The 16,257-nt window shown below is 38.7% G+C and overlaps 1 protein-coding gene across 2 annotated transcripts in view; it reads left to right on the top strand.

Annotated features, from left to right (window-relative positions):
• ARID2 (AT-rich interaction domain 2) overlaps nt 1–16,257 on the top strand; it is a 109,012-nt gene that overhangs the window by 1,899 nt on the left and 90,856 nt on the right. The window lies entirely within an intron of this gene.

The following is a 16,257-nucleotide window of genomic DNA, read 5'->3' as shown; positions in this document are numbered from 1 at the left end:
AACCTGTGGAGGATTTTTTCCCCCCTTCTTTATTGGAAACTCCTTAATCGCTCACAATCTGGATTTCTTTTTCTTTCTTGTTTTTTTTTTTTTTTTCTTTTCCTTTCTTTTCTTTTTTCTTTTTCTTTTTCTTTTTTTCTTTTTTTGGTTTGTTTAAAGAAAACATTGCTTGGAACTGTTACTCTGCCTTTTCAATGGGGTATTTTTACATAAATAATCTAATGTACATGCCTTGGCTGAGTAGATTTAACTTTTTGAACTCTTTTGTTGTTAATTGAATTTGAATTTTTGGGAAACTTAAAAATATCCAATATCTTAAGGAATATGGGGACAGTTTGAAGCCAGGTACTATGGTTGGAATTTTCTTTAATTTCCTTATATTATGACTGCTTACTCATGAAAGTAAATTTCGTATTTTGTTTATATGATTTAGTCTAGATGATGTATTTTGTTACTTAGTGGTTTGTTTTCTTAGATTTTCTTCTATACTTTGATGTTGTACTTTATTTTGAAGGGAACCTGTATTTTTCTTTGATTACCCACAGTAACCTTAGTTATTTAAAATGAAAATAAGGGTCATAATATTTCTAATAAATGTTGGTAGTGGTGATATTACAAGATAGCCTGTTTCATATTTATAATGCAGCTTCTGTATAATTTGAGTTTCTATTGATGTAAATGTACTAGTCACTGTATCGAGCTCAGGATTCAGAGACAGGAGACAGGGTAACTGCACAGGTGCACTTCCTATTGGCTGCCTCAGATTGACTTCAGACTTCTTGCTGAAAAGTTGACAGAACTTGGCACTTAGTGAGTTCCATAGCAACTCTAGAATATACCAGGGTGAGTGAGTGTGTGTGTGTGTGTGTGTGTTTGTTTATGTGTATATGTGTGTGTGCTAGCATATGTGTCAAGAGTACCTTTTTAAATAAAAGGGTAAAGTTTAAAAAAAAAATTCCCAAGCTGTTGACTTAGTAATGGAGTTAGAAATACAAATTTAATACTATTTGATTATTTCTGTTTCTTATACTGAAAGGATTTTAGAGGGTTATGCTAATACATGTTAGGACTTTGTGCTAATCAATTCAAAAACATTTGTTGTGTTTTGATTGTATATTTTAAATTATGTTTAGTGTTCATTAAATGTATAGATTAAAAATTCTTTGTTTAGTGCTAAGTGGTATATATGGCTGATGAGATAAATATTTTTTTTCGTAAAATTTGCATTCATCTTAACAATCTTCACATAATTAATGAAATACCTGGACTTCTTTTCTTCTACAAAGTGTAATTATCAGTATTTTGTTTTCTGTTGTCATTTCTGTCTTGGGATTATGTCTTACATTAATTATACTTATGGCTACTCTTTAACCAGATGCTTTCAAGATTGTTTTAAGTATTTACATTGTTCTTGGGTCAACTTGGACCTTATGTTCTTATTAAGCTGTTTTGAACTATGTCCTTAGCTAAACTTGTTTTTCCCCATATGTCACTCTCCTGGTTTGCTTCTGTGGGGCTGTAGCTATGCTACTGGGAGAGAGTGGAAGCATTTGTTTGGGAAAATAAAACCATGTGAAGATTTGCATGGCTTGCAGAGAGATAGGATGGTCCCATTATTGGGCATTACCAGCCTTGATAGAATTTTCCCTGTTGGTGTATTGCAGTTAGAGGATATATATTATGTTGGGGATACACACACACACACACACACACACACACACACACACTTCTAAAAACTAATTGGCAAACCAGATGTCATACTTTTTAACAGTAATTTTACTAGTTGACCATAATAACTAATGCCTTCTCAGTCAGTCCTGGGAATGAAGTGAGTTAACTCTCTGCTATCTCAGATTTAATACCATGGTTTTGATAGAAGGGTTGATGCATTGTATTTTGGTAGGTATCTTTTGATTGAGTGGGTTTTTGTTATTTGTTGTTTTTTGATAGTTTCTTCTTTAGATAGTATTTCTGTCTATGTTGCTCAAGGGGCGATCTTCCTGCCTCAGCATTTCAGTTTTGAGATTCTAAGATTGTGCCACTGTGCCTTTCTAAGTCACATGTTGACCATGTATATTTAATGTGAGCTGTTTTTCCATTGGATGTTGTAAGACTGTCATTACTATTGTTTGCTCTCTGTAAAAATTTCATACTCACCTACATTCTTCTGTAGTCTTATACAGTTAATTGAATGAACAGCTATTAGACTGGTACCATTTGATGTAGCTACATTACAGACAAATAAGAGCAGACTGCTAGCCATGCACGTACGTGTTCTATGTTCTTTCTGGTATAAATAGAGTCATTAAGTATAGAGACATTGTAGCCAGCCAGAAGTTAGGTTAAATATATCAAATACACATTCATTCAACTATAGACTATCTACAACAAAAATTCTCAGCCCAGAATTGAACATCCAGTTGGTTATTTAACACTGGTGTTTCATTTTTTATTTTTATGTGATTTATTTATTTTTATGTGCATTGATGTTTTGTCTGCATGTGTGTCTGTGGGAGGGTTTGAATCCCTTGGAACTGGAGTTACAGACAGTTGTTAACTGTCAGTTGTGAACAGAAGCCATGTGGGTGCTGGGAATTGAACCTTCGTCCTTTGGAAGAGTAGCCAGTGCTCTTAACTGTTGAGCCATTTCTGCAGTCCCCTGATATTTAATTTTTACAAATATAAGTGCCTGCTGACATTTTCCAAAAGTAAATCATTTCTTATATTTTAAAAAATTATATTTTAAGCTGGGTGGTGAGGGCACCTGCCTTTAATCCCAGCACTTGAGCAGCAGGAACAGATGAATCTCTTTGAGTTGGAGGTCAGCCTGGTCTACAGAGTGATTCCAGGACAACCAGGGCTGTTACACAGAGTAACCCTGTCTACAATAAGTAAATAAGCAAAATAAAAACACGACATTTTAATTAGCTCATAAATGCTTACCTTTTTGTCTACCATCATTCTTGTCATGATCATCCCATCTACAGTGGTTGTTGTCAGACTGTCTACATAAGAAAAAAGACAAGGTGTCACTTCCCACATTTTGTTTATGGAGAAACTCAAGTACCAAAAAGTTGTGTCTGTTGAATGTGCTTGATAAAATTTACTATATTATGGTTTCAGTGTGTTATTCACAAGTGATTTTAATAAAATGTAATTGTAAGTTGCACATGGTTAATTCTACGCCCAAGTAGATCTGCGACCAATGTGTTAGTTATTTACTTAATTAATTTTATGTATTTATTTATTGCCCTATTTTGGTACTAAGAATTTAGACAATTTGTGAGTTCCAGGACAACTGAGGCTGCATAGGGGAAAAGAAGAAAAAAAAAAAAAAAGACATGAAGTTTTGATGTAGGGTTCAGGGAAGAATTAGTCTGACAGTGTCCTCTGCAGACAGGAGCGCAGCCATAGTTCAGCATAGCTGGAGGGCAACCTGGTGCGCTCTTTATAAAGCTTGGACAATTAGGAAGGAGGTAGCATGTCTTGGAGATTGACATTGTGTTCAAGAAAACTCCCATGCTGCTATGTTTCTTATATCTGATGCTCACAGTGCTGCCCTTTTTTTTTTTTTTTTTTTAATGTGTTCACTTTTGGGGTCTTTGGGGACTTGAGTAAAGTCATATTTGCAGTAGTGCCTTTGCAGTCATGTTGTGAATTGTGCTACCTTTTTTTTCTTGTTAGGTAAAGCCCTTTAGTTACATGAGTGGTTTGTGTTACTAGCAGTTAACGTTTGGGGATTGTGAGCCAGTGGCTACCAGATAGGCCAGCAAGGAAGCCTTTTATGAGTAGCTTGCGGTGAACTGAAGGGGTTCATCAGTTCTGTTCATCTGAGTCTGTACATTGCTAAACAGCAAAAAGAGCACATTACTCCTAGTCCAGAAAGGAAAAGAAAAGAATGATGGGAACAGGGAGAACGGCTGTGTCTTAGGGAGTTACGCATGTGAGGACTTTAACTTTATAAGGTGTAGCCTTTCATTTTGAACAAACCTGAGTTTGATAGTTTATGGCAATGTTACATTTCTGAAAAGTTTGTAGACTCGACTGAAGGTAAAGTAGAAGGTGGATGAAGGAAGTTTAAACCTGATCAAAAGTCAGTTTGGGGCTAAGTCTTAAAATCTGTATTTGTAAGCACTGTACATTTGTTCAAACTAGGAATCAATGTACTTTCCTAGATAGCAGACCCACGTAACACGCTGGAGAATTTTATAATATCCCTCCCAACCCCTGCCTCCAGCATCTGAAGGACTCTATCACTGAGCTCCACCCTCAGCCCACCTAAAATGCATCTGTGCTTTTTTCATTTAAATCTTATGCTTCGAACTAAAAATATTTTCTTTCTGATTAGAAGCACCATTTATAAGAGCACCTCTGCTCTTGAGGAATAGGCATTGTCATGGTGACCTTTATGTGAGATCCTCTAAGATGCTGTAGAAAAAAGCCCATGGCTCCTGTAAGCTCTTCTCTAGGCTCAGACTAAATGAAATTGGAAGGAGAGTAAGGAAGGACACTTCAGTTCATCAACACTCAGACACCTAACCTACATATTTAGATAAAGTATTCTGGAAGAAGCTTTTCTTTTGTAAAGGCTATTTATTGTGCCTTGCCCAGACCTTCTAGAGATTACTGGTTAAAATGGGTTTGTTGGAGTTAAGAGGGGGGACATGTGGCCTGCTAGGCTGAGGGATGATGGATTTCCTCCCTCTGCCTCCACTTCCATCCTGATGTTCTTTGATATTCATGGTCAAAGCAAACCCTTGTATTTGCGCTCATAAAACACTAGTTTTTGTAAAATGTAGTGTGTGCCTTTTAGAGAAGGTTAGATGGTTTGAGTCTTAAGTGTAAAATAAAGCTGGCTAGTTACTGTGGGACTTGGATTGTACTACCGGTGTGCAACTGTCCAGTACTCTCGACTCACTCTTCCCCTCCTTATTCCAAGCCCTGCCGTAGTATGAAATATCGTGTTTGAGAAGACTTACTCACTCCCCTAGACTTACTAAATCCATAGTTTGGGACATCTTTAACTACAAAGCAATGAGGTTAGGAAAAAAACAAAACAAAACAAAAACCCGAACAGGTAAAATGTGAACTATTTCTATATTACATACTCACATAATACATATTTATCTCTCTCTCTCTCTCTCTCTCACACACACACACACAGAGTTCTACTGTGTAGTCTAACTCATGGCTGCCCTGCCTCTGCTTCCTGAATGGTAGAAGTCCTGGTGTGTGTCAGTGCTCCTGGCTGAGGTTCACACACAGCCCTGGGTTCCCTCCCTGGGCCCACATGGTGGAAGGGGAGAACCAACTTCGGCAACTTGTCCTCCAGCCTCCACGTGCACTGTGGCATTTGTATTCACACCACAGACACACAAAAAAAGAGATAATGCACAAAATGGAGTCTTAGACACATTTTATTTTTGTGATCATCTTTCTCAAAAAAGTTTATAATAATTTTTCCCTTTTTTGGATGGGGGGTCTTTATTTGGGCTAGCTGTCCCTACAAGTCAAGTCCTGTTTATTCTAATGAGAGACTGCCTTTTAAGATGTTGTGTTTGTATAGGATACAAATATGTTGTAGATTTGAGCTTTTAAAATTGTGTACAAAGTTTCTTTGGACAATTGTGGGAGTTATTGCTTGTAGACTAGTACTTGTATTGAATTTGATACCAGCTCAGCTTTTTAAAAAAGTGTGTTTTTCTTAGTTCTGTGACTTTAAAAACTGAGCAAGTCATATCCTGAATTTTGATATTTGGGAGAAGCTGTTAGCAGTAGATACTGGGTCAGACTTTATTGAACTTAAAAGGAAGATGTTTAGATCAAAGCTATCTCTAGTTAGTTTATGACTTGAAATTATAAGTGTATTTAAAGTTCTGTGTGTGTGTATGTATGTGTGTATGTGTATGTATATATGTGTGTGTGTGTGTGTGTGTGTGTGTGTGTGTATGTGTGCATGTATATATATATTGTGTGTGTTACAACAAATGTGTAGAGGGCAGAGGACAACTTTTGGGAGTCCTGTCTTCCTTTGGTGTGGGCTCTCAGGATCAGGGGTCATCTGGCTGTGTTAGCAAATGCTTCAGGCCACCTCAGTAGCACACTGCGTGCACACTTGATAAAAAATGAAAAGTACTGGCTTTTGAAATTAAAATAATGTATTTATTATACAAACAGTGTAACATAGTTTCTCTTTATCCATAGTTGAGCTAAAGATAAATATATGTATTTATTATACAAACAGTATAACATGTTATTTATTCATAGTTGAGCTAAAATATTGGCAATTTCATTTAGTCAAAATGAGAAAACGTGGCTAGAAGGTGATGAGTTCTGAGAACTCTGTAAGATCTACCAGTGCATTCATAAGAAAGGAAGTGCTGTGGCACCGGTAAGAGAGCTAGGACTGAGTTACCCTCAGTCTTAAGTAACTGCTGTAATTGCCAATTTAGAAATAAATTGTATGTTCTTCAAAACACAGCTTAACCCTTTTATATTTTCCAAATATTATTATACATCTCTATTATTCACTGTTACTAAATATCCTCAGATAATATTTCATGTTCCACATGTGCTTGGATTTATTAGCCTTAGATTATCTGTTAATGTGATCATTCTGCTTTTCAAGAAACAAGGTCAACTGTGTATTTTTCTTTTTCCCTGCTACAAACCAGAGGTACCACTGGGCTATAGAGAAACACATGATGTTGTAAATTGAGGCAATATGTTTTTACAAAATGTGTGCTCTTTTGACTAAGTGTATTGTGGTAAACTGTTGTTGAAAACTCTCGGTGATGTCTAGGAATAATTGCCTCATTCAGGGTTGTTGTCGAGTGACAGAACTGTAGTTCTGTGACCACAGGTCAGTGTGTAACAGGACTCCACTTATCCCATCGTATGCTGTGATGGGACCTGAAAAAAGTAACATTTTTGATGTGTTAGTTGCTGGATCTTACCTCAGAACAGTCAGTTTCCTTCCCTTTTCCCGTATGCTGTATTGTTCCTTAGAAAGTCCTAACTTCTGGCTTTGGTTGATGTCTTCCAAAGTCAGTTACTGGTTCTACCCTGTAACCCTGAAGACAGCTGAATGTAAAGGTTGATACCACACAACTTTAGTATCGAGGAGTGCTTCCTAAGTGGTGCTTTGCTGTCTGAGGCATCACGGTCCTTAGTTGCTCATTTTACATTAAGACTGACCTGTGGATTTCATAGTTAGTAGGCTGAAACTGTAGTTTTAAAAAGCATGCTCCAGATGGTTGCTAATAGGCCAAAGTTTGAGGACAGTTGATCTAAGTACCAGTGAAACCAATTTAGTTGCTGAGATAACTGGCTTAACTTGGCACCAGCATGCTGTCCAGGGTTACATCCAGAACAAAGCTCTAAGTGACATCTGGTCTGGGGCACCTGCTAAAACTGCACCTGTCAACCAAGCAGAGCTTGGACACACCCTGCACTTTGTCTTTGAGTTTCAGAGCAGGTACTAAGAGCTTTGCTTCACTCGAGAAGGTACGAGTGAGCCACTGGTCCTAACACAACCTAACTGCAGTTATTTCTCTTGGCTTTAGTTTAAAACTAAAAATAAGGTTTCCTTCAACTTTATTTTCTAACTGGAGAATTTTCTTAATATGTATTTGTCATTGTTGTTTTCCTATATGGACATTATTCTTTTCCAATGAGAAATTGTTAGTTTTATTGAAATTGTTTAGCACTTATCATCCTAGAGAGGAATCTTTTCTTTCCCTTCTCCACTCAGAAGAGTTCATGTGTAAACTGCTGTAGGAATAATATTTCTACCAAATCAGGGCAGGGGTATGTGTGTCAGGAAAGACCTTATCCCAAAGCACCAAAGCAGAACAGAAGCTGTACTAATGTGATACTTCATGTGTGTGTGTGTGTGTGTGTGTGTGTGTGTGTGTGTGGTGCGTGTGCGTGGGAGTCCAAGATAGACTGTTGGGTGCCATCGTGTGCTGTGCATTCTCCTTTGACGTGAGGCTCAGCGGTTGAACTTGGAGCTCATCCATTTAGGTTGATTGACGGGCCAATGAACTTAATGGATTCTCCAGTCTCTGCCTTCTCAGCATTGGGATTACAGTTGCAAACTGCATTCTGCTTTCTTTGTTTATTTCAGTTTTTTACTATATATGAGTGATTTTTGCCTGCATGTTTGTGCACCACTTTACATACATGCCTGTTGGCCACAAAGGCCAGAAGAAGGAGTTGGATCCTTTAGAGCTAGAGTTACACATGGTTGTGAGCACCATGTAGGTACTTGGAATTGAACCCTGGTCCTTTTCGTAACCATTAGGCCATTTCTCCATTCCATGTCCTGATTTTTATAGGAATTCTAGGGATCTAAATTCATGTCCTCATTTTCATAGCAAGGACCTTACTGACTGAGTTTATCTCCCCAGCCCCAGTATTTCAATTTTTCAAAGCTTTGCTCACATGCAACGTTTATTTTATTTCAAATTTAAGAAACAGTTGTTGTCATTTAATCCTAGAAAAACAATCAGAAATTTGTTTGTATTTTTGAGACATCTTTTAGAGGCTAATAGGTTACTTAAGTAGCACGGAGCGTGGTTCTGCGTATTCCTTCCTTGCATCTCTTCCCTTTTTTTCCTTTGGTTTATACTGGGGTTGATTTGAGGAGTTTGCACCTGCGAGGCAAGCACTCTACTATAAAGTGATATTCCCCAGCCTCAGCTCTCAGTATTTATTACATGCTGGCCATAATTGCCAGTTAGGAAATCTGTTTCATGTGTGTTCACAACACACTTTGTCCCATTTGCCAATTGTCCTGTTCCCTGCCTTGGTAATGGACCTGCTTTACATTTTATAGAACATTATCCATAACTTCCTATTCTGCACTGCTGCTAAATAGTTCAGGCCTATGTTCCGGGTTTGTTTAAATTTTAAGTTACATTACCATGTACTTGGGGGGTTAGCCAGAAAGTTTTCTTATGAAGCTGACCTTGTGTCACAATGGTCATTTGGATGTTTATCTTATTGTTAAGGATGGCAAATGTTCATAATGACAGTCTTTTGAGTTCTTACCATTATAGGTAATGTTTTCTTAGTGTATCTAGCGATCAGTTGCTTTATAATGATACTGCTTATCACATAATTATAACATATCTTTTATGAGGAAGTCTTTTTGGGTCAAATTCTATTTTGCCCCTTTTAGCTTAGTAATTAAAATAAGTAAAATGTTTAAATAATTAGGCATGAGATCAGGAGGAACATTCTGTTAATGCACACTTGACGTCCTGGGTTCTATCTCTAGCACGGATAACATATAGATGAACAAATACATATCAGAGAACATAAATTTGGGGTCCTTATGTAACCATTGTCTAACTTCTGACACTGCAGGATTGAACTTAGTTTGTCTGTAGTCATCCTGGAGTTGTTAATGTTTTCCATGATTATTTTCGATTATGCTGATATCCCCTATGCTTGGGTTATCCTTTCCTTTTTAATTTAAAACTTAAGAAAGACATCATTTTAATTGTGTTTATGTTTGCATGCACGTGAGTACTAGAGCCCCCAAAGGTGTTAGACCCTCAGCTAGTTACAGGTCGTTGTGATCTGCCCAAGATGGGTGCTGGGAGTTCAACTCAAGTCTTTGTGAAGAACCACAGTCTCTTAACCACGGAGCCATCTCTGCAGCCACTGAGGGTATTTTAAATTGAAGTTAGTACCTGTGTAGCATGTGTTTCCCAAGTATGTTCTTTAATAATGGCTGGCTGGTCAAGAAGAAGTTTGGTTTATTGCTTCTAGTTTACATCATTAGAGAAATATATTTTTGACTCCCCAGGTAATCCCATGTTGTTACACATTAATTACCCCAAAAGGTCTATGATTTTAGGGTAACCAAATTAGTTGAAAAATAGTGAGCTGATCTTTTTTTGACATGTTTTCTCTTTTGAAAGTTAAAATGCTTTGCTACTAATATATATACATCCTTATGTACACTTTAGCTTTGATTGGTTATTAGTCACTTTATAGTTTTCTTTTTATATCTAGTGGTACATATATACATTGTACTGTCTAATCATTTGATGCCTTTACAGGAATAGTGCCTATGTTTACTCTTTACGTTACATAAGCATATGTTACCTAAGAATAAACGTCATCTTGCCAGGGCCTGGGAGCTCATGGCTATCATCTCAGCGTCTGGGAAGCTTAAGGCTAGAGGACTGCCAGGGGTCTGCGACCAGGGCGAACTACACAGCGAGTTCTGAGACAGTTCACAATAGAGGGCTCAGTAGTAAAGCAGTTTCTTTTCAAGCACAAGAACTTGAGACCGATCCCCAGAAGCCATGTAGATATAAATGCAAGGTGTGGTTGGTGCGTTTTGGAATGACAGTGCTGAAGAGGCCAGGATCTCAGGACCTGCTGGCTGCCAGCCTAATAGGTAAGCAGCAGGCAGTGTCTCATAGGTGGTAGAGGGTATTGAGGATCACACCTCAGTCTGTTCACCCATGTGTCACGTGTATGCTCATGCACACAAATTAAAAACAAGCCACTTTAATAGAGATTTAACAGAAAATTTAACATAGGTTAAGTAACATGCTGTAACCTTAACTCAGAATGCTGTAGTTTTTCCCTGCCGTCTGTGGTTGTATGTTCTATTTAACACTCCTTTTTCCAGTTGTATACCTTGTACATTTTTTAGAATATTACCATTTTGTATAGTGCTGTCAAAGCTAGGTATATTGGGCAGGCTTGTAAGCTTAGCACTTGCTGTAAGCCAAGACCAGCCTGGGCTATGTGGACACATCACATTTGAGGAATATTGTGAGGCCATGCTTCAAATGAATGAATAACCCCAGAGAACAGTCACTAAAGTGTAGACCAGATGTGTTCTGAAGTTGGTTTGTGTTAGTTTTTCAGGATCAGATTTAGGTTAGGCATTTTGGGCAGGAGGCATTAGATGTCACTTTGAACCTTTATTGCTGAAGTTAATTTTGGTTAAGGTGTCCTGGTTTTTGCTCTGTATTGTGTCATTTGTAATGAAGGAACTGTGAGACATATTTTGAGACCATGTAAGCACCTCGCTCACTGTCTTGTTTTTACCTCATAAGTTTGGTTCTAGCTTGAGTTACTGCTAAGATACATGCACACACCGTTTGTGATTCAGTCATTCCGGCTGCATTGGGTCACTGAGTAAGGAAGCTTTTCAAAAAAAAATTTTTTTTGAGATTTTTATTTCATACAAGAGGATTTGGCCAGTGTGAGCCCTTTCAAGCTGGTTCCTTGACTTTTTCATGTCTCACTTTATTTAACCCTTCCATTCTTTCTGATAGTCATCAGCTAGATACAACTTAGTTTTGTTTACTGGGCTCTAAAGTAATGTTTTCCCTTGAGAGAGAGAGAGATTCCTGGTGTCGAGCAGCGTGTAGGAAACAAGATCTGTGTGAAGTGTGTGTTTATTACTGTTAGATGTTCTTCCCTTCCTGACCCGTTCAGGGGATATATCCATATGTACACATATGTACATATCCATACATATGCACAGATATGTACATGTGTATCTAGAACTACACAAAAATGCGCATCTAACTGTATGATGACGTATATGTATCTATAAATCATAAGGTTTTGAGGTTATCCTGACATCTGCAGCTATGGTCCACACACGTTTCTTGCCTGCTTTCCTTCCATATATCTCTTCCCTATGGCAGTGGGGACTCTCATTCTATATAATACAGTTGTCTCCCGCTATACCTGCTTCACCACAAAAACAAATCATCATGTGGAAGGGTAGGTTTGTGTTTTTCAGTGTAGACTTGCATTCTGTTTTCCTGAAGGCAGGTTACTGAGTTGTGGGTTAAAGCGCTCACCGTGAGGCTGGGGTGATGTAGCCCGCATGCCCACAGTCCCAGCTACTTAGGGTAAGGCAGTTTGGATCATTGAGTCTTTTATTGTGGACTATCCTGGGCAACAGTGAGAACCTGATTTTTTCCTGGGTATTTTACTTGAAATATAACAGAGTTCCTGTCTTATTTACTTCTGTGCGTGTCTTTCATCTTGACCACTCAGTTTTAGTAAAATTCTGAAGTCAAGGTTTAGGAGATATATATTTGAGGGTTTCATGTATCTTCCATCTCATTTTCATGCTGTTTGGAACTTATTTCCATAACTCAGGTTATCTTTGATCCTTTTTGTGAAGATGAGGACATATATTTGTGTGTTTCAAATTCTCTTTTAAATGTTAGAAAGCACCCCCCACACACATATCTTAGAAATTACTTATAAGTAGTTTTTTTTTCAACACCATCATTGTATCCCATGTGTGTCTCTGTTCTGACTTTTTAATTAAACAAATGCCTGATGTAATGGTCCTTGCATTATTATATGCATGTGTGGTCTTTTGCCATATATACTGTCCAGGTACTGTAGAGCTGTCTTCAGAGCAGAAGTTGGTACATAGTTTTGTTAAATATTGCCAAATTCTCTTTGGAATAGAGAAGAACTTTGAAAGATGAAAGTGTATTCTTCCCATATCCCTGCCGTATGTTCTTAGACCCTTTCCATGTCACTGCTTTGAGAGACTGAGAAATGGCGTCTCACTGTGCTGCTCCTGTCTGTAACTTTAATTCTTCTCAAGGCCTCATTTTAGTGATGGTTTTTAAATGCTTTAGTCTCCTTTTCAGCCCACTATCCACCAAAGGTAGTGGAAAAGAAAGGATACGGGGAGTGGACCTGTTTAGAAAGGTTCTTTGGAGCAGCTCCCATCTGTGTTGTCTGGAAATCGGCAGTTCAGTTCACAGGTCAGCAGCGGCAGCTCCATTCAGTGGCAAACACTTAACGATACACCAGCAGTCTAGTTCGGTAGAGGTGGGTTAGTAAACAGGAATCAGCAGTGGTGGTACTACTTAACAGAGACTGCCAGGCCTCAGCCTCCGAATAAGTCAGCAAGACGGACCATGACCAGAAGGAATGCCTGGAAAATCTCTTGGCTGTGCCTCAGGGAAGCAAAGATTATCAAAGACTTGAGACCCAAGAGTTGCACTAGCTCTCTAATCAAGCCAAGCTCAGCTTCCTTCACTGTCCATTGAAAGAGCCCCTTCTATCCTCCCTCCAAAGCATCACATCTCCGTGGGTCTTGCCTCAGCACGTGCATCTGTCTCAGCTGACATCGCTCTGCCAATCAGCCCAAGTCCACGAAGTCGACAAGAAGCAGAGGCGAACCACTAGAAGTTTTGGTGTGTTTCTCTCTATGGAGTCCTGACAAATAGAGTTCAACTACTCAGTGTAATGCAGACCAGTATGTGTGCTTCATCAGCAAAGAATCCTTCATCAGGTGTCCTTTTGAGTGTTTGCTTTAGTAGAACATCCTCTCTCCTGTGTCTGCTTCAGTAAAAGTTCCTTCACGAGTCTGCCTTAGCCTTTCACCTGTGTCCACTTCAGGACAACACTCCTTCTCGAGTTTGCCCCAGGAAACCACCATCCAATGTAACTGATTCTCCAAAGAACCATGTGGAAGGCTTTCTTGTCTGTGTTTCTCTGTTTGTCCTTCCATGTTAATTTGAGGACTGTTTATTCTAGATCCTGAAAAGTCTATCCTTCTAGGACATCTTTTGTACTGCTTGAGGTGATAGGGGTTTCCACATGATTTAAATAGTCATAGCTCTTCCTAGGTGCCTTTGTTTTTTTTAATGTCCCAGCCCACAGGCTTACCGAGTATCAGTTTTAGTGGCTTAGTTTCGCCATTGCTAATGTTCTTCCTGGGATTTTCTCACTAGCATGCCTTTTGGAAATATATACTTTACTTTTCTACTTTTCATCTCTTTAATTACTTTCTTTTCTCTAATTGAGTTGGCCAGTATAGTCTAAGTAGAATGGAGATAGCAGAGCCTTCCTTACCCCAGTTCTGACTTTGCCTTGCTCTGCTGAGCATTGCATCACTAAGCTACTTCCTTCTGTGTGCTCTTGATGCAATCTTCATGTAATAATCTTGTGACATGAAAATGTTCACAAATACTCATTGACTGAGCAATAGTACTAGGCTTAGGACTCAGCCTTAGTGATAGGTTGTGTAGACTTTATCTACTAGAGTTTCAGTTGGGACTGGGGATGCTCAGTGGCTAAAGTACTTGCTAGGCAAGCATAAGGACCTGGATTTGAATCACTAAGCTATGCAAAAGCCAGGTGTGGTAGCATGGCCTGTGAACCCATCATCGTGGGGGTCAAGAAGTCAGGGTGACAGGCAGGTCTTAGCAGTGTGTTGACCAGTCTGTCTACCAAAAAGTGTGAGCTCCAGATTTAGTGAGAGATCCTGTCTCAAAAAAATGAAAGAGTATCAGAGGTGGATACCTGATATCAACCTCAGGCCTGCACACAAACAGAAACACTCACACACACTTTTGCGCACACAAACTTTTTTTTTTTTTTTTTTTTTTTTCTACACAAGGTTTCTCTGTGTATCCCTGGCTGTTCTGGAACTCACTCTGTAGACCAGACTGGCCTCAAACTTGGAAATCCATCTTCCTCTGCCTCCTGAGAGCTGGGATTAAAGGCTTGGGCCACCCAGTCATTATTTTTAAAGTAAGGAGCTGTTACATATTTATTAAATCCTAGTTTTCAACCTATATTTGAATTGGTCATGCTTTAGTATGTAATGTATAAATAAAAATCAGCTAGTGTTAAACAGTCACTTTGGAGAACATTTTTTATTGCCAAACTATCTCGACCCACCAGCTTCCGACATAATGACACGGAGACTTTTTATTAATTATGAAAGCTTTAGGCCTTTGCTGGCTTGTTCCCAACTAACTTGTATAACATATTAACCTATTTATCCTAGTCTGTGTTCTGCCACATGACTCGCTAACTCTCCTCAGTGTGTACACCTGCTTGTAAGCACCTGCCCGGAAGTTCCACCTCTCTTCTGCTGCTTTGCTATAGGCCATTCAGCTCTTTATTAAACCAATCAGAAGGTGGTGGAAAAGATGTTTACAAAACACCAAGATAGGAGAAGCTTCTTAAAAATAATACCAAAGCCCAGCATGTACTCAAGTCTCTACAGTACAGAAATCAGCATTCGAATAATACAAAAACAATCTTTAAACTGCATAAAAGATTATCCCGACAATTTTCTTATTCTATATTTACATTAAAAAATCTTCAGGGAAATGACTCAGTGATTAAGAGTATTGTACTCTTCTAGAAGATCTGGGTCCAGTTTCTAGAACCCACATAGGGACTTAGAAACTACCTGTAACTCCAGTTTCAGGCACTCTGATGCCCTCTTCTGGCAAGCAAAAGACTCACATAAAATACAAATAAAAACATTTGAACAAAATCTCCAGGTCTGGGAATGACTGAATTGGTAGACAGTTACTGGCATGTGCAAGGGCCTTGGTTTTCTACCTCCAGCATGGAGAAGAGAAAAAAAAACTTCACTGCTCTTGTCTTTGTTGGCAATTGCTGTACTTGATACAGAAAACCAGGCAGCTGAACTCATTGCATGGCATTTGCATTCTAAAGGTCAAGGGTGATTTTGATTTTAAAAGCTTCACTGTAGGAATCTGCCTCTGGAGCAGATTGATCTCACCAGTTCTAGTTCAATTGTATATTTGAGTGCATCAATTTGATCCATTCTCACTAAGTTAACTGTTTACTTAGTATATTTGACTCCCACCTTTAGGCCTAATTTAGTAATCCAAAAGTGTTGATGTCCTGAGAGCTGCTTGGAATTTCCTTTATCCCTCTAAACACTTTTGTGTCCCCTGTGTGTGCGTGCTCGAACGCGCTTGTAGCATCTTGTTCACTTGGTCATCTCTTGATAAATTAATTGTAACCAAACTTGTCGGAATTTACCAAGTCTTAAAAGTTTAAAGGGCTGTGTTGGAATGGATATTAGGTGCTATACACACATTTAGTGTTTTATAGCAACCTTGGTAAAATAGCTTACAGAGTCCGAAAGTTCAGTGTAAAAAAGGGGACAAAAAGCCTGAAAGCTACAGAAAGATGTAAGTCCTTGGATAGCTGCAGTTGAGTAGCGTCTGTCTCGTGGGATGGACTTCAAGGAGACTGCCTAGAATAGACGATGCTGTTCCTGGTGCGCCTGCAGGAAGGTATCCACTGAATAATGGGGAGGACAAGAAGACCCACTCCATTCCTTTATACAGATACTGGAAGGAGGTTGTTAGAGATTTCTTTGTTATTAGAAACATGTTCATAATGATGCTAACATGATCTCATGAATTTAGGCATAGGCATTGCTTTAGTGGCCATTTGGGTGATGGG

This window comes from Micromys minutus (assembly GCF_963924665.1).
Source record: "Micromys minutus genome assembly, chromosome: 27".
Taxonomy (NCBI): Eukaryota; Metazoa; Chordata; class Mammalia; order Rodentia; family Muridae; genus Micromys; species Micromys minutus.
This window is presented reverse-complemented; position numbering and strand designations above follow the sequence as displayed.